The sequence below is a fragment of the Pseudophryne corroboree genome, chromosome 5 (assembly GCF_028390025.1).
Source record: "Pseudophryne corroboree isolate aPseCor3 chromosome 5, aPseCor3.hap2, whole genome shotgun sequence".
In the NCBI taxonomy this organism is placed as follows: Eukaryota; Metazoa; Chordata; class Amphibia; order Anura; family Myobatrachidae; genus Pseudophryne; species Pseudophryne corroboree.
Genome location: NC_086448.1, coordinates 770,859,475 through 770,881,540, shown reverse-complemented (window position 1 = coordinate 770,881,540; position 22,066 = coordinate 770,859,475). Strand labels below are relative to the sequence as shown.

Here is a 22,066-nt window from a genome sequence, read left to right as displayed (position 1 = left end):
CCCCGCCATCCTACTTCTCACTGAGCGCACTACCCACACTTCTCCATGCCCTATACCCCACCATCCTTCCTCTCACTGAGCGCACTACCCACACTTCTCCCTGCACTATACCCCGCCATCCTACTTCTCACTGAGCGCAGTACCCACACTTCTCCCTGCCCTATACCCCGCCATCCTACTTCTCACTGAGCGCAGTACCCACACTTCTCCCTGCCCTATACCCCGCCATCCTACTTCTCACTGAGCGCAGTACCCACACTTCTCCCTGCCCTATACCCTTCCTACCCCTAGCTGAACACTGAACTCTGCTACAGAGTATATGCAGGACTCTTTCCTCTATAGAAATCTCCAGCCAGCAGTGTTACATTCATTATTAGGCATTTGGGGCATTGCAAGCCCAGTGACTGAATGCAATATATAGAGGTTAGAGAATAATAGGCTGATATCACATTGTTAGCAGCAAGGAGACTGCCAGTGTGCACAACTGCAGACTGCAGAAGTATATGGCCAGGGAGGCAGAGATTGCTGTCACCCACACCAGGATACAGCCTCCCCCTGTGCTGCCCGCACCTCTATGTACGGGTAACACAACCTCCTACTGTGCTACAATTCCTCTCCCTGTACTACTGCACTGTGTTTCGGTGCTTCCCAATTTCTACATCTCACCTCATCTTATACCGTCCTAGCGCTGACCCTGCAGCCGTCCAATCACAGCTCTCTTCTCATCCGCCATACCACTGGGAGTACACGAGACCTGCTCTGGTATTGGTGCTTCGTGTGACGCTCGGCTATTGGAGGAGAGTGGACAGGAGGCGGGGCCGGGCGCAGCAGGGAAGTCGGTGACTGCGGGCTCCCAGCAGCAGTAGCATCCGGTCACCGTTGTACGGCGCACCGCGCTCCTCCTCCGTCACCAGTACCGAGCGGCGGGCCCCCCGGGATACGGCTGCCAGGTACGTGCCGCTGGGTGACCGCGCTGCCAGCTCACTGACAGGCTTCCCCTGCCCTGACATACACCGCTATTGTTCCCGTGCTTCACACAGCCCCATTGTGCCCCAGTGCTACTGAGATCCCATTGTTCCCCACTGTGCGCAAACGCCACACCGATCCCTACTGTGTTCCCCACTGTGATTCACTACTGCGCACATCCCTAGTGTTCCCTACTGCTCCACACATCCCTAGTGTTCCCTACTGCTCCACACATCCCTAGTGTTCTACACTGCTCCACACATCCCTAGTGTTCCCTACTGCTCCACACATCCCTAGTGTTCCCTACTGCTCCACACATCCCTAGTGTTCCCTACTGCTCCACACATCCCTAGTGTTCCCTACTGCTCCACACATCCCTAGTGTTCCCTACTGCTCCACACATCCCTAGTGTTCCCTACTGCTCCACACATCCCTAGTGTTCCCTACTGCTCCACACATCCCTAGTGTTCCCTACTGCTCCACACATCCCTAGTGTTCCCTACTGCTCCACACATCCCTAGTGTTCCCTACTGCTCCACACATCCCTAGTGTTCCCTACTGCTCCACACATCCCTAGTGTTCCCTACTGCTCCACACATCCCTAGTGTTCCCTACTGCTCCACACATCCCTAGTGTTCCCTACTGCGCCACACATCCCTAGTGTTCCCTACTGCGCCACACATCCCTAGTGTTCCCTACTGCGCCACACATCCCTAGTGTTCCCTACTGCTCCACACATCCCTAGTGTTCCCTACTGCTCCACACATCCCTAGTGTTCCCTACTGCTCCACACATCCCTAGTGTTCCCTACTGCTCCACACATCCCTAGTGTTCCCTACTGCTCCACACATCCCTAGTGTTCCCTACTGCTCCACACATCCCTAGTGTTCCCTACTGCTCCACACATCCCTAGTGTTCCCTACTGCTCCACACATCCCTAGTGTTCCCTACTGCTCCACACATCCCTAGTGTTCCCTACTGCGCCACACATCCCTAGTGTTCCCTACTGCGCCACACATCCCTAGTGTTCCCTACTGCGCCACACATCCCTAGTGTTCCCTACTGCGCCACACATCCCTAGTGTTCCCTACTGCGCCACACATCCCTAGTGTTCCCTACTGCGCCACACATCCCTAGTGTTCCCTACTGCGCCACACATCCCTAGTGTTCCCTACTGCTCCACACATCCCTAGTGTTCCCTACTGCTCCACACATCCCTAGTGTTCCCTACTGCTCCACACATCCCTAGTGTTCCCTACTGCTCCACACATCCCTAGTGTTCCCTACTGCTCCACACATCCCTAGTGTTCCCTACTGCTCCACACATCCCTAGTGTTCCCTACTGCTCCACACATCCCTAGTGTTCCCTACTGCTCCACACATCCCTAGTGTTCCCTACTGCTCCACACATCCCTAGTGTTCCCTACTGCTCCACACATCCCTAGTGTTCCCTACTGCTCCACACATCCCTAGTGTTCCCTACTGCTCCACACATCCCTAGTGTTCCCTACTGCTCCACACATCCCTAGTGTTCCCTACTGCTCCACACATCCCTAGTGTTCCCTACTGCTCCACACATCCCTAGTGTTCCCTACTGCTCCACACATCCCTAGTGTTCCCTACTGCTCCACACATCCCTAGTGTTCCCTACTGCTCCACACATCCCTAGTGTTCCCTACTGCTCCACACATCCCTAGTGTTCCCTACTGCTCCACACATCCCTAGTGTTCCCTACTGCTCCACACATCCCTAGTGTTCCCTACTGCTCCACACATCCCTAGTGTTCCCTACTGCTCCACACATCCCTAGTGTTCCCTACTGCTCCACACATCCCTAGTGTTCCCTACTGCTCCACACATCCCTAGTGTTCCCTACTGCTCCACACATCCCTAGTGTTCCCTACTGCTCCACACATCCCTAGTGTTCCCTACTGCTCCACACATCCCTAGTGTTCCCTACTGCTCCACACATCCCTAGTGTTCCCTACTGCTCCACACATCCCTAGTGTTCCCTACTGCTCCACACATCCCTAGTGTTCCCTACTGCTCCACACATCCCTAGTGTTCCCTACTGCTCCACACATCCCTAGTGTTCCCTACTGCTCCACACATCCCTAGTGTTCCCTACTGCTCCACACATCCCTAGTGTTCCCTACTGCTCCACACATCCCTAGTGTTCCCTACTGCTCCACACATCCCTAGTGTTCCCTACTGCTCCACACATCCCTAGTGTTCCCTACTGCTCCACACATCCCTAGTGTTCCCTACTGCTCCACACATCCCTAGTGTTCCCTACTGCTCCACACATCCCTAGTGTTCCCTACTGCTCCACACATCCCTAGTGTTCCCTACTGCTCCACACATCCCTAGTGTTCCCTACTGCTCCACACATCCCTAGTGTTCCCTACTGCTCCACACATCCCTAGTGTTCCCTACTGCTCCACACATCCCTAGTGTTCCCTACTGCTCCACACATCCCTAGTGTTCCCTACTGCTCCACACATCCCTAGTGTTCCCTACTGCTCCACACATCCCTAGTGTTCCCTACTGCTCCACACATCCCTAGTGTTCCCTACTGCTCCACACATCCCTAGTGTTCCCTACTGCTCCACACATCCCTAGTGTTCCCTACTGCTCCACACATCCCTAGTGTTCCCTACTGCTCCACACATCCCTAGTGTTCCCTACTGCTCCACACATCCCTAGTGTTCCCTACTGCTCCACACATCCCTAGTGTTCCCTACTGCTCCACACATCCCTAGTGTTCCCTACTGCTCCACACATCCCTAGTGTTCCCTACTGCTCCACACATCCCTAGTGTTCCCTACTGCTCCACACATCCCTAGTGTTCCCTACTGCTCCACACATCCCTAGTGTTCCCTACTGCTCCACACATCCCTAGTGTTCCCTACTGCTCCACACATCCCTAGTGTTCCCTACTGCTCCACACATCCCTAGTGTTCCCTACTGCTCCACACATCCCTAGTGTTCCCTACTGCTCCACACATCCCTAGTGTTCCCTACTGCTCCACACATCCCTAGTGTTCCCTACTGCTCCACACATCCCTAGTGTTCCCTACTGCTCCACACATCCCTAGTGTTCCCTACTGCTCCACACATCCCTAGTGTTCCCTACTGCTCCACACATCCCTAGTGTTCCCTACTGCTCCACACATCCCTAGTGTTCCCTACTGCTCCACACATCCCTAGTGTTCCCTACTGCTCCACACATCCCTAGTGTTCCCTACTGCTCCACACATCCCTAGTGTTCCCTACTGCTCCACACATCCCTAGTGTTCCCTACTGCTCCACACATCCCTAGTGTTCCCTACTGCTCCACACATCCCTAGTGTTCCCTACTGCTCCACACATCCCTAGTGTTCCCTACTGCTCCACACATCCCTAGTGTTCCCTACTGCTCCACACATCCCTAGTGTTCCCTACTGCTCCACACATCCCTAGTGTTCCCTACTGCTCCACACATCCCTAGTGTTCCCTACTGCTCCACACATCCCTAGTGTTCCCTACTGCTCCACACATCCCTAGTGTTCCCTACTGCTCCACACATCCCTAGTGTTCCCTACTGCTCCACACATCCCTAGTGTTCCCTACTGCTCCACACATCCCTAGTGTTCCCTACTGCTCCACACATCCCTAGTGTTCCCTACTGCTCCACACATCCCTAGTGTTCCCTACTGCTCCACACATCCCTAGTGTTCCCTACTGCTCCACACATCCCTAGTGTTCCCTACTGCTCCACACATCCCTAGTGTTCCCTACTGCTCCACACATCCCTAGTGTTCCCTACTGCTCCACACATCCCTAGTGTTCCCTACTGCTCCACACATCCCTAGTGTTCCCTACTGCTCCACACATCCCTAGTGTTCCCTACTGCTCCACACATCCCTAGTGTTCCCTACTGCTCCACACATCCCTAGTGTTCCCTACTGCTCCACACATCCCTAGTGTTCCCTACTGCTCCACACATCCCTAGTGTTCCCTACTGCTCCACACATCCCTAGTGTTCCCTACTGCTCCACACATCCCTAGTGTTCCCTACTGCTCCACACATCCCTAGTGTTCCCTACTGCTCCACACATCCCTAGTGTTCCCTACTGCTCCACACATCCCTAGTGTTCTACACTGCTCCACACATCCCTAGTGTTCTACACTGCTCCACACATCCCTAGTGTTCTACACTGCTCCACACATCCCTAGTGTTCTACACTGCTCCACACATCCCTAGTGTTCTACACTGCTCCACACATCCCTAGTGTTCCCTACTGCTCCACACATCCCTAGTGTTTTACACTGCTCCACACATCCCTAGTGTTCCACACTGCTCCACACATCCCTAGTGTTCTACACTGCTCCACACATCCCTAGTGTTCTACACTGCTCCACACATCCCTAGTGTTCTACACTGCTCCACACATCCCTAGTGTTCTACACTGCTCCACACATCCCTAGTGTTCTACACTGCTCCACACATCCCTAGTGTTCTACACTGCTCCACACATCCCTAGTGTTCTACACTGCTCCACACATCCCTAGTGTTCTACACTGCTCCACACATCCCTAGTGTTCCCTACTGCTCCACACATCCCTAGTGTTTTACACTGCTCCACACATCCCTAGTGTTCCACACTGCTCCACACATCCCTAGATTTCTACACTGCTCCACACATCCCTAGTGTTCTACACTGCTCCACACATCCCTAGTGTTCTACACTGCTCCACACATCCCTAGTGTTCTACACTGCTCCACACATCCCTAGTGTTCTACACTGCTCCACACATCCCTAGTGTTCTACACTGCTCCACACATCCCTAGTGTTCTACACTGCTCCACACATCCCTAGTGTTCTACACTGCTCCACACATCCCTAGTGTTCTACACTGCTCCACACATCCCTAGTGTTCTACACTGCTCCACACATCCCTAGTGTTCTACACTGCTCCACACATCCCTAGTGTTCTACACTGCTCCACACATCCCTAGTGTTCTACACTGCTCCACACATCCCTAGTGTTCTACACTGCTCCACACATCCCTAGTGTTCTACACTGCTCCACACATCCCTAGTGTTCTACACTGCTCCACACATCCCTAGTGTTCTACACTGCTCCACACATCCCTAGTGTTCTACACTGCTCCACACATCCCTAGTGTTCTACACTGCTCCACACATCCCTAGTGTTCTACACTGCTCCACACATCCCTAGTGTTCTACACTGCTCCACACATCCCTAGTGTTCTACACTGCTCCACACATCCCTAGTGTTCTACACTGCTCCACACATCCCTAGTGTTCTACACTGCTCCACACATCCCTAGTGTTCTACACTGCTCCACACATCCCTAGTGTTCTACACCGCTCCACACATCCCTAGTGTTCTACACCGCTCCACACATCCCTAGTGTTCTACACCGCTCCACACATCCCTAGTGTTCTACACCGCTCCACACATCCCTAGTGTTCTACACCGCTCCACACATCCCTAGTGTTCTACACCGCTCCACACATCCCTAGTGTTCTACACCGCTCCACACATCCCTAGTGTTCTACACCGCTCCACACATCCCTAGTGTTCTACACCGCTCCACACATCCCTAGTGTTCTACACCGCTCCACACATCCCTAGTGTTCTACACCGCTCCACACATCCCTAGTGTTCTACACCGCTCCACACATCCCTAGTGTTCCCCACCGCTACACACATCCCTAGTGTTCCCTATTGCTCCACATATCCCTAGGGTTCCCCACCACGTCCCTAGTGTTCTACACTGCTCCGCACATCCCTAGTGTTCCCTACGGCTCCATACATCACTAGTGTTCCCCACCACGTCCCTAGTGTTCCCTACTGCTCCACACATACCTATTTCCTAGTGTTCCCCACCGCTACACACATCCCTAGCGTTCTACAGTGCTACACACATCCCAAGTGTTCTGCAGGCGGGTGGTCTTCAGTTTGCCAGCTGCCTGGCTCCCGACGACCAGCATACTGGCGCCGGAATCCCGACCGCTGGCATACCGACAGCTTTTCTCCCTCTTGGGGGTCTACAACCCCCCTGAGGGAGAATAGATGGCGTGGTGCGCGTATCACGCCACTGTGCCCGCAAGGGGCTCATTTGCTCACCCAGCTGTCGGTATGCTGGATGCCGGGAGCCCGACCGCCGGCATAACATACTACACCTGTTCTACGCCGCTCCACACATACCTAGTGTTCTACACCGCTCCACACATACCTAGTGTTCTACACCGCTCCACACATCCCTAGTGTTCTACACCGCTCCACACATCCCTAGTGTTCTACACCGCTCCACACATCCCTAGTGTTCTACACTGCTCCACACATCCCTAGTGTTCTACACCGCTACACACATCCCTAGTGTTCTACACCGCTACACACATCCCTAGTGTTCTACACTACTCCACACATCCCTAGTGTTCTACACTACTCCACACATCCCTAGTGTTCTACACCGCTCCACACATCCCTAGTGTTCTACACCGCTCCACACATCCCTAGTGTTCTACACCGCTCCACACATCCCTAGTGTTCTACGCCGCTCCACACATCCCTAGTGTTCTACGCCGCTCCACACATCCCTAGTGTTCTACGCCGCTCCACACATCCCTAGTGTTCTACGCCGCTCCACACATCCCTAGTGTTCTACGCCGCTCCACACATCCCTAGTAGTGTTCTACACCGCTCCACACATCCCTAGTGTTCTACGCCGCTCCACACATCCCTAGTGTTCTACGCCGCTCCACGCACATCCCTAGTGTTCTACGCCGCTCCACGCACATCCCTAGTGTTCTACGCCGCTCCACGCACATCCCTAGTGTTCTACGCCGCTCCACGCACATCCCTAGTGTTCTACGCCGCTCCACGCACATCCCTAGTGTTCTACGCCGCTCCACACATCCCTAGTGTTCTACGCCGCTCCACACATCCCTAGTGTTCTACGCCGCTCCACACATCCCTAGTGTTCTACGCCGCTCCACACATCCCTAGTGTTCTACGCCGCTCCACACATCCCTAGTGTTCTACGCCGCTCCACACATCCCTAGTGTTCTACGCCGCTCCACACATCCCTAGTGTTCTACGCCGCTCCACACATCCCTAGTGTTCTACGCCGCTCCACACATCCCTAGTGTTCTACGCCGCTCCACACATCCCTAGTGTTCTACGCCGCTCCACACATCCCTAGTGTTCTACGCGCGCAGATCCCTAGCGTTCTACGCCGCCGCGCGCAGATCCCTAGCGTTCTACGCCGCCGCGCGCAGATCCCTAGCGTTCTACGCCGCCGCACGCAAATCCCTGTCATGTGATCATCTGTTCCAGTAATTCCACCCTATAAATAAATGCTGCAGTATGTGATTCCACTGTGTATGCTGTTATACCCAGTGATGTTTCCCTGTATATGACAATGTATTGTGTTGGTGACGTCATGCTGTATATTGTAATCTTAGCAATGTAAGTTACGCGAACCAAGCACCCTAAAATAATCCGTCCAACTAGTTGGAAGGAAAGTCTAGTAATGTATGGAAGCATGTGTCAACTGACCATTTGCTCCCAAATGCTGGAAAACAGACAAAAAAGGTAATTCAGACAAATTGGTTAAATCCGGTCATTTAACCAATTTTATTTTATATAGAAAGAGACCTATTTACGTCTTCCTGTAGTCATATGTGTAAATTACACAGTGACCGTGATGCTCCTATTTCTCTGACGTCCTAGTGGATGCTGGGAACTCCGTAAGGACCATGGGGAATAGCGGCTCCGCAGGAGACTGGGCACAAAAGTAAAGCTTTAGGATTACCTGGTGTGCACTGGCTCCTCCCCCTATGACCCTCCTCCAAGCCTCAGTTAGATTTTTGTACCCGGCCGAGAAGGGTGCACACTAGGGGCTCTCCTGAGCTTCTTAGTGAAAGTTTAGTTTTAGGCTTTTTATTTTCAGTGAGACCTGCTGGCTACAGGCTCACTGCATCGAGGGACTAAGGGGAGAAGAAGCGAACCTGCCTGCTTGCAGCCAGCTTGGGCTTCTTAGGCTACTGGACACCATTAGCTCCAGAGGGACCGAACACAGGCCCAGCCTCGGAGTCCGGTCCCAGAGCCGCGCCGCCGGCCCCCTTACAGAGCCAGAAGCAAGAAGAGGTCCGGAAAAATCGGCGGCAGAAGACATCAGTCTTCAACAAGGTAGCGCACAGCACTGCAGCTGTGCGCCATTGCTCCTCAGGCACACTTCACACTCCGGTCACTGAGGGTGCAGGGCGCTAGGGGGGGGGCGCCCTGAGCAGCAATGTAAAACACCTTGGCTGGCGAAAATACAACACATATAACCCCCAGGGCTATATGGATGTATTTTAACCCCTGCCAGAATTCACCAAAAAGCGGGAGAAAAGGCCGCCGAGAAGGGGGCGGAGCCTATCTCCTCAGCACACGGGTGCCATTTTCCATCACAGCTCCGCTGGAAGGACGTCTCCCTGACTCTCCCCTGCAGTCCTGCACTACAGAAAAGGGTAAAAAAGAGAGGGGGGGCACTAATTTGGCGCAGTTTTGATAACAGCAGCTATAAAGGGAAAAGCACGTTATATAGTGGTATTCCTGTCTATATATAGCGCTCTGGTGTGTGCTGGCATACTCTCCCTCTGTCTCCCCAAAGGGCTAGTGGGGTCCTGTCCTCTATCAGAGCATTCCCTGTGTGTGTGCGGTGTGTCGGTACGATTGTGTCGACATGTTTGAGGAGGAAAATGAGATGGTGGCGGAGCAATTGCCTATAATAGAGTTGTCGCCCCCTAGGGAGTCGACACCTGAGTGGATGAGCTTATGGAAGGAATTGCGTGACAATGTCAGCTCTTTACGAAAGACAGTTGACGATATGAGATAGCCGGTTACTCAGCTTGTGCCTGTCCAGGGGTCTCAAACGCCATCAGGGGCTCTAAAACGCCCGTTACCTCAGATGGCAGACGCAGACACGGATACTGACTCCAGTGTCGACGATGATGAGACAAATGTAACTTCCAGTAGGGCCACACGTTACATGATTGAGGCAATGAAAAATGTTTTGCATATTTCTGATAATACAAGTACCACTAAAAAGGGTATTATGTTTGGTGAGAAAAAACTGCCTGTAGTTTTTCCTGTATCCGAGGAATTAAATGAAGTGTGTGATGAGGCGTGGGTTTCCCCCGATAAAAAACTGATAATTCCTAAAAGGTTATTGGCATCATACCCTTTCCCGCCAGAGGATAGGGCACGTTGGGAAACACCCCCTAGGGTGGATAAAGCGCTCACACGCTTGTCTAAACAGGTGGCACTACCCTCTCCTGATACGGCCGCCCTAAAGGAACCTGCCGACAGAAAGCAGGAGAATATCCTAAAATGTATATACACTCACACGGGTGTTATACTGCGACCGGCAATCGCTTCAGCCTGGATGTGCAGTGCTGGGGTGGCGTGGTCGGATTCCCTGACTGAAAATATTGATACCCTAGATAGGGACAGTATATTACTGACTATAGAGCATTTAAAAGATGCATTTTTATATATGCGTGATGCGCAGAGGGATATTTGCCGACTGGCATCAAGAGTTAGCGCGCTGTCCATTTCTGCAAGAAGAGGGTTATGGACGCAGCAGTGGTCAGGTGTTGCGGATTCCAAAAGGCACATGGAAGTATTGCCTTATAAGGGGGAGGAGTTATTTGGGGTAGGTCTATCAGACCTGGTAGCCACGGCAACTGCTGGAAAATCCACATTTTTACCCCAGGTAGCCTCTCAACATAAGAAGACGCCGTATTATCAGGCGCAGTCCTTTCGGCCCCATAAGGGCAAGCGGGCAAAAGGCTCCTCATTTCTGCCCCGTGGCAGAGGGAGAGGAAAAAGGCTGCAGCACACAGCCAGTTCCCAGGAACAGAAGCCCTCTCCTGCCTCCGCAAAGTCCTCAGCATGACGCTGGGGCTTTACAAGCGGACTCAGGCACGGTGGGGGCCCGTCTCAAGAAGTTCATCGCGCAGTGGGCCCACTCGCAAGTGGACCCCTGGATCCTTCAGGTGGTATCTCAGGGGTACAAATTGGAATTCGAGACGTCTCCCCCTCGCCGTTTCCTAAAGTCTGCTTTACCGACGTCTCCCTCAGACAGGGAGGCAGTATTGCAAGCCATTCACAAGCTGTATTCCCAGCAGGTGATAATCAAGGTACCCCTCCTGCAACAGGGAAAGGGGTATTATTCCACACTGTTTGTGGTACCGAAGCCGGACGGCTCGGTGAGACAAATTTTAAATCTAAAATCCTTGAACATTTACATACAGAGGTTCAAATTCAAGATGGAGTCACTCAGAGCAGTGATTGCAAACCTGGAAGAAGGGGATTATATGGTGTCTCTGGACATCAAAGATGCTTACCTACATGTCCCAATTTACCCTTCTCACCAAGGGTACCTCAGGTTTGTGGTACAGAATTGTCACTATCAGTTTCAGACGCTGCCGTTTGGCTTGTCCACGGCACCCCGGGTCTTTACCAAGGTAATGGCCGAAATGATGATACTCCTTCGAAGGAAGGGAGTTTTAGTTATCCCTTACTTGGACGATCTCCTGATAAGGGCAAGATCCAGGGAACAGTTGGAAGTCGGGGTAGCACTATCTCAGATAGTGTTGCGGCAGCACGGTTGGATTCTCAATATTCCAAAATCGCAGCTGATCCCGACGACACGCCTTCTATTCCTAGGGATGATCCTGGACACAGTCCAGAAAAAGGTTTTTCTCCCGGAGGAGAAAGCCAGGGAGTTATCCGAGCTAGTCAGAAATCTCCTAAAACCAGGCCAAGTCTCAGTGCATCAATGCACAAGGGTCCTGGGAAAAATGGTGGCTTCCTACGAAGCAATCCCATTCGGCAGATTCCACGCAAGAACCTTCCAGTGGGATCTGCTAGACAAATGGTCCGGGTCGCATCTTCAGATGCATCAGCGGATAATCTTGTCACCAAAGACAAGGGTGTCTCTCCTGTGGTGGTTGCAGAGTGCTCATCTTCTAGAGGGCCGCAGATTCGGCATTCAGGACTGGGTCCTGGTGACCACGGATGCCAGCCTGAGAGGCTGGGGAGCAGTCACACAGGGAAGAAATTTCCAGGGCTTGTGGTCAAGCCTGGAGACATCACTTCATAAATATCCTGGAGCTAAGGGCCATCTACAATGCTCTAAGCCTAGCAAGACCTCTGCTTCAAGGTCAGCCGGTGCTGATCCAGTCAGACAACATCACGGCAGTCGCCCACGTAAACAGACAGGGCGGCACAAGAAGCAGGAGGGCAATGGCAGAAGCTGCAAGGATTCTTCGCTGGGCGGAAAATCATGTGATAGCACTGTCAGCAGTGTTCATTCCGGGAGTGGACAACTGGGAAGCAGACTTCCTCAGCAGGCACGACCTCCACCCGGGAGAGTGGGGACTTCATCCAGAAGTCTTCCACATGATTGTGAACCGTTGGGAAAAACCAAAGGTGGACATGATGGCGTCCCGCCTCAACAAAAAACTAGACAGGTATTGCGCCAGGTCAAGGGACCCTCAGGCAATAGCTGTGGACGCTCTGGTAACACCATGGGTGTACCAGTCAGTGTATGTGTTCCCTCCTCTGTCTCTCATACCCAAGGTACTGAGAATTATAAGACAAGACTTACCGCGACTGCGTTTGACGGCATGGCGGTTGAACGCCGGATCCTGAAGGAAAAAGGCATTCCGGATGAAGTCATCCCTACCCTGATCAAAGCCAGGAAGGATGTAACCGCACAACATTATCACCGTATTTGGCGTAAATATGTTGCGTGGTGCGAGGCCAGGAAGGCCCCTACAGAGGAATTTCAACTGGGTCGTTTCCTGCATTTCCTGCAAACAGGACTGTCTATGGGCCTAAAATTAGGGTCCATTAAGGTTCAAATTTCGGCCCTGTTGATTTTCTTCCAGAAAGAACTGGCTTCAGTTCCTGAAGTTCAGACGTTTGTCAAGGGGGTACTGCATATACAGCCTCCTTTTGTGCCTCCAGTGGCACCTTGGGATCTCAATGTAGTTTTGGGGTTCCTAAAATCACATTGGTTTGAACCACTCACCACTGTGGACTTAAAATATCTCACATGGAAAGTGGTAATGCTGTTGGCCCTGGCTTCGGCCAGGCGTGTGTCAGAATTGGCGGCTTTATCCTATAAAAGCCCTTACCTAATTTTTCATACGGACAGGGCAGAATTGAGGACTCGTCCTCAATTTCTCCCTAAGGTTGTTTCAGCGTTTCACCTGAACCAGCCTATTGTGGTACCTGCGGCTACTAGGGACTTGGAGGACTCCAAGTTGCTGGATGTAGTCAGGGCCCTGAAAATATATGTTTCCAGGACGGCTGGAGTCAGAAAATCTGACTCGCTGTTTATCCTGTATGCACCCAACAAGCTGGGTGCTCCTGCTTCTAAGCAGACTATTGCCCGTTGGATTTGTAGTACAATTCAGCTTGCACATTTTGTGGCAGGCCTGCCACAGCCTAAATCTGTAAATGCCCATTCCACAAGGAAGGTGGGCTCATCTTGGGCGGCTGCCCGAGGGGTCTCGGCTTTACAACTTTGCCGAGCAGCTACTTGGTCAGGGGCAAACACGTTTGCTAAATTCTACAAATTTGATACCCTGGCTGAGGAGGACCTGGAGTTCTCTCATTCGGTGCTGCAGAGTCATCCGCACTCTCCCGCCCGTTTGGGAGCTTTGGTATAATCCCCATGGTCCTTACGGAGTTCCCAGCATCCACTAGGACGTCAGAGAAAATAAGAATTTACTTACCGATAATTCTATTTCTCGTAGTCCGTAGTGGATGCTGGGCGCCCATCCCAAGTGCGGATTGTCTGCAATACTTGTACATAGTTGCTGTTACAAAAATCGGGTTTTTGTTGTTGTGAGCCATCTTTTCAGAGGCTCCGCTGTTATCATGCTGTTAACTGGGTTCAGATCACAGGTTGTACGGTGTGATTGGTGTGGCTGGTATGAGTCTTACCCGGGATTCAAAATCCTTCCTTATTGTGTACGCTCGTCCGGGCACAGTATCCTAACTGAGGCTTGGAGGAGGGTCATAGGGGGAGGAGCCAGTGCACACCAGGTAGTCCTAAAGCTTTACTTTTGTGCCCAGTCTCCTGCGGAGCCGCTATTCCCCATGGTCCTTACGGAGTTCCCAGCATCCACTACGGACTACGAGAAATAGAATTATCGGTAAGTAAATACTTATTTTTTGTTCAATCTCATAGCATTTATAGAACACTTTGGTTGGTATTCGTTTGTTATATCGCGCCCCATCTCCTCCAAACGGAGCAACAATTGAGTAGATCCATTGGGCGTCATCTATTGGCTGCTGGTGATAAAAACAATTGTTTAATCGCCCTTTGTGTCTTCTGTAATGCCTCGATTTTTTTTCATCAGAATTTCATGCATGTAGTTCTATTCTGTAAAATCAAACAAACAAAAGAAAACGGGAACACATTCTCTCTTCTGTCGGATTCTTGGGAGGCTTGCCTACACTCGCCTCAGACGCTGCCTTTCCCCACAGCGCCTGTTGTATTCTTCCCAGTCAGGCTCCCGTCCCCTACACTCAGACTGCACTGACTAAGGTGGGCAGTGATGTGATTATCACTACTTACATCTACAGGACTTCCAGTTCTCTCGGATGTCTCTGCTGCTTATCAAACTGTTGCAGACTATTGTCTAACACAAATCAATATTACCTACAGTAGGTCAGTGTTTCTCAAACTGTCCTCACACTACCTCATAATTCCCCGCCGCTGCGCACGTCCCTGGTGTTCCCCGCCGCTGCGCACATCCCTGGTGTTCCCCGCCGCTGCGCACATCCCTGGTGTTCCCCCGCCGCTGCGCACATCCCTGGTGTTCCCCGCCGCTGCGCACATCCCTAGTGTTCCCTGCCCTCCGCTGCGCACATCCCTGGTGTTCCCTGCCTTCCGTCCGCTGCGCACATCCCTAGAGTTCCCTGCCGCTGCGCACATCCCTAGTGTTCCCCGCCGCTGCGCACATCCCTAGTGTTCCCCGCCGCTGCGCACATCCCTGGTGTTCCCCGCCGCTGCGCACATCCCTGGTGTTCCCCGCTGCTGCGCGCATCCCTGGTGTTCCCCGCCGCTGCGCGCATCCCTAGTGTTCCCCGCCGCTGCACACATCCCTGGTGTTCCCCGCCGCTGCCCATATCCCTGGTGTTCCCTGCCCTCCGCTGCGCACATCCCTATTGTTCCCTGCTCTCCGCTGCGCACATCCCTAGTGTTCCCTGCTCTCCGCTGCGCACATCCCTAGTGTTCCCTGCTCTCCGCTGCGCACATCCCTAGTGTTCCCTGCTCTCCGCCGCTGCGCACATCCCTAGTGTTCCCTGCTCTCCGCTGCGCACATCCCTAGTGTTCCCCGCCGCTGCGCACATCCCTGGTGTTCCTCGCCGCTGCGCACATCCCTGGTGTTCCTCGCCGCTGCGCGCATCCCTAGTGTTCCCCGCCGCTGCGCACATCCCTGGTGTTCCCCGCCGCTGCGCATATCCCTGGTGTTCCCTGCCCTCCGCTGCGCACATCCCTAGTGTTCCCTGCTCTCCGCTGCGCACATCCCTAGTGTTCCCTGCTCTCCGCTGCGCACATCCCTAGTGTTCCCTGCTCTCCGCTGCGCACATCCCTAGTGTTCCCTGCTCTCCGCTGCGCACATCCCTGGTGTTCCCTGCTCTCCGCTGCCCATATCCCTGGTGTTCCCTGCCCTCCGCTGCGCATATCCCTGGTGTTCCCTGCCCTCCGCTGCGCACATCCCTAGTGTTCCCTGCTCTCCGCTGCGCACATCCCTAGTGTTCCCTGCTCTCCGCTGCGCACATCCCTAGTGTTCCCTGCTCTCCGCTGCGCACATCCCTAGTGTTCCCTGCTCTCCGCTGCGCACATCCCTGGTGTTCCCTGCTCTCCGCTGCGCACATCCCTAGTGTTCCCTGCTCTCCGCTGCGCACATCCCTAGTGTTCCCCGCCGCTGCGCACATCCCTAGTGTTCCCCGCCGCTGCGCACATCCCTAGTGTTCCCCGCCGCTGCGCACATCCCTAGTGTTCCCCGCCGCTGCGCACATCCCTAGTGTTCCCCGCCGCTGCGCACATCCCTAGTGTTCCCCGCCGCTGCGCACATCCCTAGTGTTCCCTGCTCTCCGCTGCGCACATCCCTAGTGTTCCCTGCTCTCCGCTGCGCACATCCCTAGTGTTCCCTGCCGCTGCGCACATCCCTAGTGTTCCCTGCTCTCCGCTGCGCACATCCCTAGTGTTCCCTGCTCTCCGCTGCGCACATCCCTAGTGTTCCCTGCTCTCCGCTGCGCACATCCCTAGTGTTCCCCGCCGCTGCGCACATCCCTAGTGTTCCCTGGCGCTGCGCACATCCCTAGTGTTCCCTGGCGCTGCGCACATCCCTAGTGTTCCCTGGCGCTGCGCACATCCCTAGTGTTCCCTGGCGCTGCGCACATCCCTAGTGTACCCTGGCGCTGCGCACATCCCTAGTGTACCCTGGCGCTGCGCACATCCCTAGTGTTCCCTGGCGCTGCGCACATCCCTAGTGTTCCCTGGCGCTGCGCACATCCCTAGTGTTCCCTGGCGCTGCGCACATCCCTAGTGTTCCCTGGCGCTGCGCACATCCCTAGTGTTCCCTGGCGCTGCGCACATCCCTAGTGTACCCTGGCGCTGCGCACATCCCTAGTGTACCCTGGCGCTGCGCACATCCCTAGTGTACCCTGGCGCTGCGCACATCCCTAGTGTTCCCTGGCGCTGCGCACATCCCTAGTGTTCCCTGGCGCTGCGCACATCCCTAGTGTTCCCTGGCGCTGCGCACATCCCTAGTGTTCCCTGGCGCTGCGCACATCCCTAGTGTTCCCTGGCGCTGCGCACATCCCTAGTGTTCCCTGGCGCTGCGCACATCCCTAGTGTTCCCTGGCGCTGCGCACATCCCTAGTGTTCCCTGGCGCTGCGCACATCCCTAGTGTTCCCTGGCGCTGCGCACTTTCCTAGTGTTCCCTGGCGCTGCGCACTTTCCTAGTGTTCCCTGGCGCTGCGCACTTTCCTAGTGTTCCCTGGCGCTGCGCACTTTCCTAGTGTTCCCTGGCGCTGCGCACTTTCCTAGTGTTCCCTGGCGCTGCGCACTTTCCTAGTGTTCCCTGGCGCTGCGCACATCCCTAGTGTTCCCTGGCGCTGCGCACTTTCCTAGTGTTCCCTGGCGCTGCGCACTTTCCTAGTGTTCCCTGGCGCTGCGCACTTTCCTAGTGTTCCCTGGCGCTGCGCACTTTCCTAGTGTTCCCTGGCGCTGCGCACTTTCCTAGTGTTCCCTGGCGCTGCGCACTTTCCTAGTGTTCCCTGGCGCTGCGCACTTTCCTAGTGTTCCCTGGCGCTGCGCACTTTCCTAGTGTTCCCTGGCGCTGCGCACATCCCTAGTGTTCCCTGGCGCTGCGCACATCCCTAGTGTTCCCGGGCGCTGCGCACATCCCTAGTGTTCCCGGGCGCTGCGCACATCCCTAGTGTTCCCGGGCGCTGCGCACATCCCTAGTGTTCCCGGGCGCTGCGCACATCCCTAGTGTTCCCGGGCGCTGCGCACATCCCTAGTGTTCCCGGGCGCTGCGCACATCCCTAGTGTTCCCGGGCGCTGCGCACATCCCTAGTGTTCCCGGGCGCTGCGCACATCCCTAGTGTTCCCGGGCGCTGCGCACATCCCTAGTGTTCCCGGGCGCTGCGCACATCCCTAGTGTTCCCGGGCGCTGCGCACATCCCTAGTGTTCCCGGGCGCTGCGCACATCCCTAGTGTTCCCGGGCGCTGCGCACATCCCTAGTGTTCCCGGGCGCTGCGCACATCCCTAGTGTTCCCGGGCGCTGCGCACATCCCTAGTGTTCCCGGGCGCTGCGCACATCCCTAGTGTTCCCGGGCGCTGCGCACATCCCTAGTGTTCCCGGGCGCTGCGCACATCCCTAGTGGGGCGGGCCTGCGCACATCCCTATTGTTCGGGCCTGCGCTCTTCCCTAGGTTCCCGGGCGCTGCGCACATCCCTAGTGTTCCCGGGGCGCTGCGCACAGTCCCTAGTGTTCCCTGCTCTCCCTGCGCACATCCTAGTGTTCCCTGCTCTCCTGCTGCGCACATCCCTTAGTGTTCCCTGCTCTCCGCTGCTCACAGTCCCTCCTAGTGTTCCCCGCCGCTGCGCACATCCCTAGTGTTCCCCGCCGCTGCGCACATCCCTAGTGTTCCCTGCCGCTGCGCACATCCCTAGTGTTCCCTGCCGCTGCGCACATCCCTAGTGTTCCCTGCTCTCCGCTGCGCACATCCCTAGTGTTCCCCGCCGCTGCGCACATCCCTAGTGTTCCCCGGCGCTGCGCACATCCCTAGTGTTCCCTGGCGCTGCGCACATCCCTAGTGTTCCCTGGCGCTGCGCACATCCCTAGTGTTCCCTGGCGCTGCGCACATCCCTAGTGTACCCTGGCGCTGCGCACATCCCTAGTGTACCCTGGCGCTGCGCACATCCCTAGTGTACCCTGGCGCTGCGCACATCCCTAGTGTTCCCTGGCGCTGCGCACATCCCTAGTGTTCCCTGGCGCTGCGCACATCCCTAGTGTTCCCTGGCGCTGCGCACATCCCTAGTGTTCCCTGGCGCTGCGCACATCCCTAGTGTTCCCTGGCGCTGCGCACATCCCTAGTGTTCCCTGGCGCTGCGCACATCCCTAGTGTTCCCGGGCGCTGCGCACATCCCTAGTGTTCCCGGGCGCTGCGCACATCCCTAGTGTTCCCGGGCGCTGCGCACATCCCTAGTGTTCCCGGGCGCTGCGCACATCCCTAGTGTTCCCGGGCGCTGCGCACATCCCTAGTGTTCCCGGGCGCTGCGCACATCCCTAGTGTTCCCGGGCGCTGCGCACATCCCTAGTGTTCCCTGGCGCTGCGCACATCCCTAGTGTTCCCTGGCGCTGCGCACATCCCTAGTGTTCCCTGGCGCTGCGCACATCCCTAGTGTTCCCTGGCGCTGCGCACATCCCTAGTGTTCCCTGGCGCTGCGCACATCCCTAGTGTTCCCTGGCGCTGCGCACATCCCTAGTGTTCCCTGGCGCTGCGCACATCCCTAGTGTTCCCTGGCGCTGCGCACATCCCTAGTGTTCCCTGGCGCTGCGCACATCCCTAGTGTTCCCTGGCGCTGCGCACATCCCTAGTGTTCCCTGGCGCTGCGCACATCTCTAGTGTTCCCTGGCGCTGCGCACATCCCTAGTGTTCCCTGGCGCTGCGCACATCCCTAGTGTTCCCTGGCGCTGCGCACATCCCTAGTGTTCCCTGGCGCTGCGCACATCCCTAGTGTTCCCTGGCGCTGCGCACATCCCTAGTGTTCCCTGGCGCTGCGCACATCCCTAGTGTTCCCTGGCGCTGCGCACATCCCTAGTGTTCCCTGGCGCTGCGCACATCCCTAGTGTTCCCTGGCGCTGCGCACATCCCTAGTGTTCCCTGCTCTCCGCTGCGCACATCCCTAGGGTTCCCTGCTCTCCGCTGCGCACATCCCTAGTGTTCCCTGCTCTCCGCTGCGCACATCCCTAGTGTTCCCTGCTCTCCGCTGCGCACATCCCTAGTGTTCCCTGCTCTCCGCTGCGCACATCCCTAGTGTTCCCTGCTCTCCGCTGCGCACATCCCTAGTGTTCCCTGCTCTCCGCTGCGCACATCCCTAGTGTTCCCTGCTCTCCGCTGCGCACATCCCTAGTGTTCCCTGCTCTCCGCTGCGCACATCCCTAGTGTTCCCTGCTCTCCGCTGCGCACATCCCTAGTGTTCCCTGCTCTCCGCTGCGCACATCCCTAGTGTTCCCTGCTCTCCGCTGCGCACATCCCTAGTGTTCCCTGCTCTCCGCTGCGCACATCCCTAGTGTTCCCTGCTCTCCGCTGCGCACATCCCTAGTGTTCCCTGCTCTCCGCTGCGCACATCCCTAGTGTTCCCTGCTCTCCGCTGCGCACATCCCTAGTGTTCCCCGCTCTCCGCTGCGCACATCCCTAGTGTTCCCCGCTCTCCGCTGCGCACATCCCTAGTGTTCCCCGCTCTCCGCTGCGCACATCCCTAGTGTTCCCCGCTCTCCGCTGCGCACATCCCTAGTGTTCCCCGCTCTCCGCTGCGCACATCCCTAGTGTTCCCCGCTCTCCGCTGCGCACATCCCTAGTGTTCCCCGCTCTCCGCTGCGCACATCCCTAGTGTTCCCCGCTCTCCGCTGCGCACATCCCTAGTGTTCCCCGCTCTCCGCTGCGCACATCCCTAGTGTTCCCCGCTCTCCGCTGCGCACATCCCTAGTGTTCCCCGCTCTCCGCTGCGCACATCCCTAGTGTTCCCCGCTCTCCGCTGCGCACATCCCTAGTGTTCCCCGCTCTCCGCTGCGCACATCCCTAGTGTTCCCCGCTCTCCGCTGCGCACATCCCTAGTGTTCCCCGCTCTCCGCTGCGCACATCCCTAGTGTTCCCCGCTCTCCGCTGCGCACATCCCTAGTGTTCCCCGCTCTCCGCTGCGCACATCCCTAGTGTTCCCCGCTCTCCGCTGCGCACATCCCTAGTGTTCCCCGCTCTCCGCTGCGCACATCCCTAGTGTTCCCCGCTCTCCGCTGCGCACATCCCTAGTGTTCCCCGCTCTCCGCTGCGCACATCCCTAGTGTTCCCCGCTCTCCGCTGCGCACATCCCTAGTGTTCCCCGCTCTCCGCTGCGCACATCCCTAGTGTTCCCCGCTCTCCGCTGCGCACATCCCTAGTGTTCCCCGCTCTCCGCTGCGCACATCCCTAGTGTTCCCCGCTCTCCGCTGCGCACATCCCTAGTGTTCCCCGCTCTCCGCTGCGCACATCCCTAGTGTTCCCCGCTCTCCGCTGCGCACATCCCTAGTGTTCCCCGCTCTCCGCTGCGCACATCCCTAGTGTTCCCCGCTCTCCGCTGCGCACATCCCTAGTGTTCCCCGCTCTCCGCTGCGCACATCCCTAGTGTTCCCCGCTCTCCGCTGCGCACATCCCTAGTGTTCCCCGCTCTCCGCTGCGCACATCCCTAGTGTTCCCCGCTCTCCGCTGCGCACATCCCTAGTGTTCCCCGCTCTCCGCTGCGCACATCCCTAGTGTTCCCCCGCTCTCCGCTGCGCACATCCCTAGTGTTCCCCGCTCTCCGCTGCGCACATCCCTAGTGTTCCCCGCTCTCCGCTGCGCACATCCCTAGTGTTCCCCGCTCTCCGCTGCGCACATCCCTAGTGTTCCCCGCTCTCCGCTGCGCACATCCCTAGTGTTCCCCGCTCTCCGCTGCGCACATCCCTAGTGTTCCCCGCTCTCCGCTGCGCACATCCCTAGTGTTCCCCGCTCTCCGCTGCGCACATCCCTAGTGTTCCCCGCTCTCCGCTGCGCACATCCCTAGTGTTCCCCGCTCTCCGCTGCGCACATCCCTAGTGTTCCCCGCTCTCCGCTGCGCACATCCCTAGTGTTCCCCGCTCTCCGCTGCGCACATCCCTAGTGTTCCCCGCTCTCCGCTGCGCACATCCCTAGTGTTCCCCGCTCTCCGCTGCGCACATCCCTAGTGTTCCCCGCTCTCCGCTGCGCACATCCCTAGTGTTCCCCGCTCTCCGCTGCGCACATCCCTAGTGTTCCCTGCTCTCCGCTGCGCACATCCCTAGTGTTCCCTGCTGTCCGCTGCGCACATCCCTAGTGTTCCCTGCAGCTGCGCACATCCCTAGTGTTCCCTGCTCTCCGCTGCGCACATCCCTAGTGTTCCCCGCCGCTGCGCACATCCCTAGTGTTCCCCGCCGCTCCCTGGCGCTGCGCACATCCCTAGTGTTCCCTGGTGCTGCGCACATCCCTAGTGTTCCCTGGCGCTGCTCACATCCCTAGTGTTCCCTGGCGCTGCGCACATCCCTAGTGTTTCCCGCCGCTGCGCACATCCCTAGTGTTCCCTGCTCTCCGCTGCGCACATCCCTAGTGTTCCCTGCTCTCCGCTGCGCACATCCCTAGTGTTCCCTGCTCTCCGCTGCGCACATCCCTAATGTTCCCTGCTCTCCGCTGCGCACATCCCTAGTGTTCCCCGCCGCTGCGCACATCCCTAGTGTTCCCCGCCGC

General features: G+C 56.3%; 1 protein-coding gene across 3 annotated transcripts in view; it reads left to right on the top strand.

Moving 5' to 3' along the window:
* The first annotated feature begins 802 nt into the window (after positions 1 to 802).
* LRP12 (LDL receptor related protein 12) overlaps positions 803 to 22,066 on the top strand; it is a 163,181-nt gene continuing 141,917 nt past the window's right edge. For all 3 annotated transcript variants that reach the window (XM_063924306.1, XM_063924308.1, XM_063924307.1), the window contains exon 1: positions 803 to 950. The gene's annotated coding sequence lies outside the window, so the exon portion shown is untranslated. The remainder of the gene's footprint in view (positions 951 to 22,066) is intronic.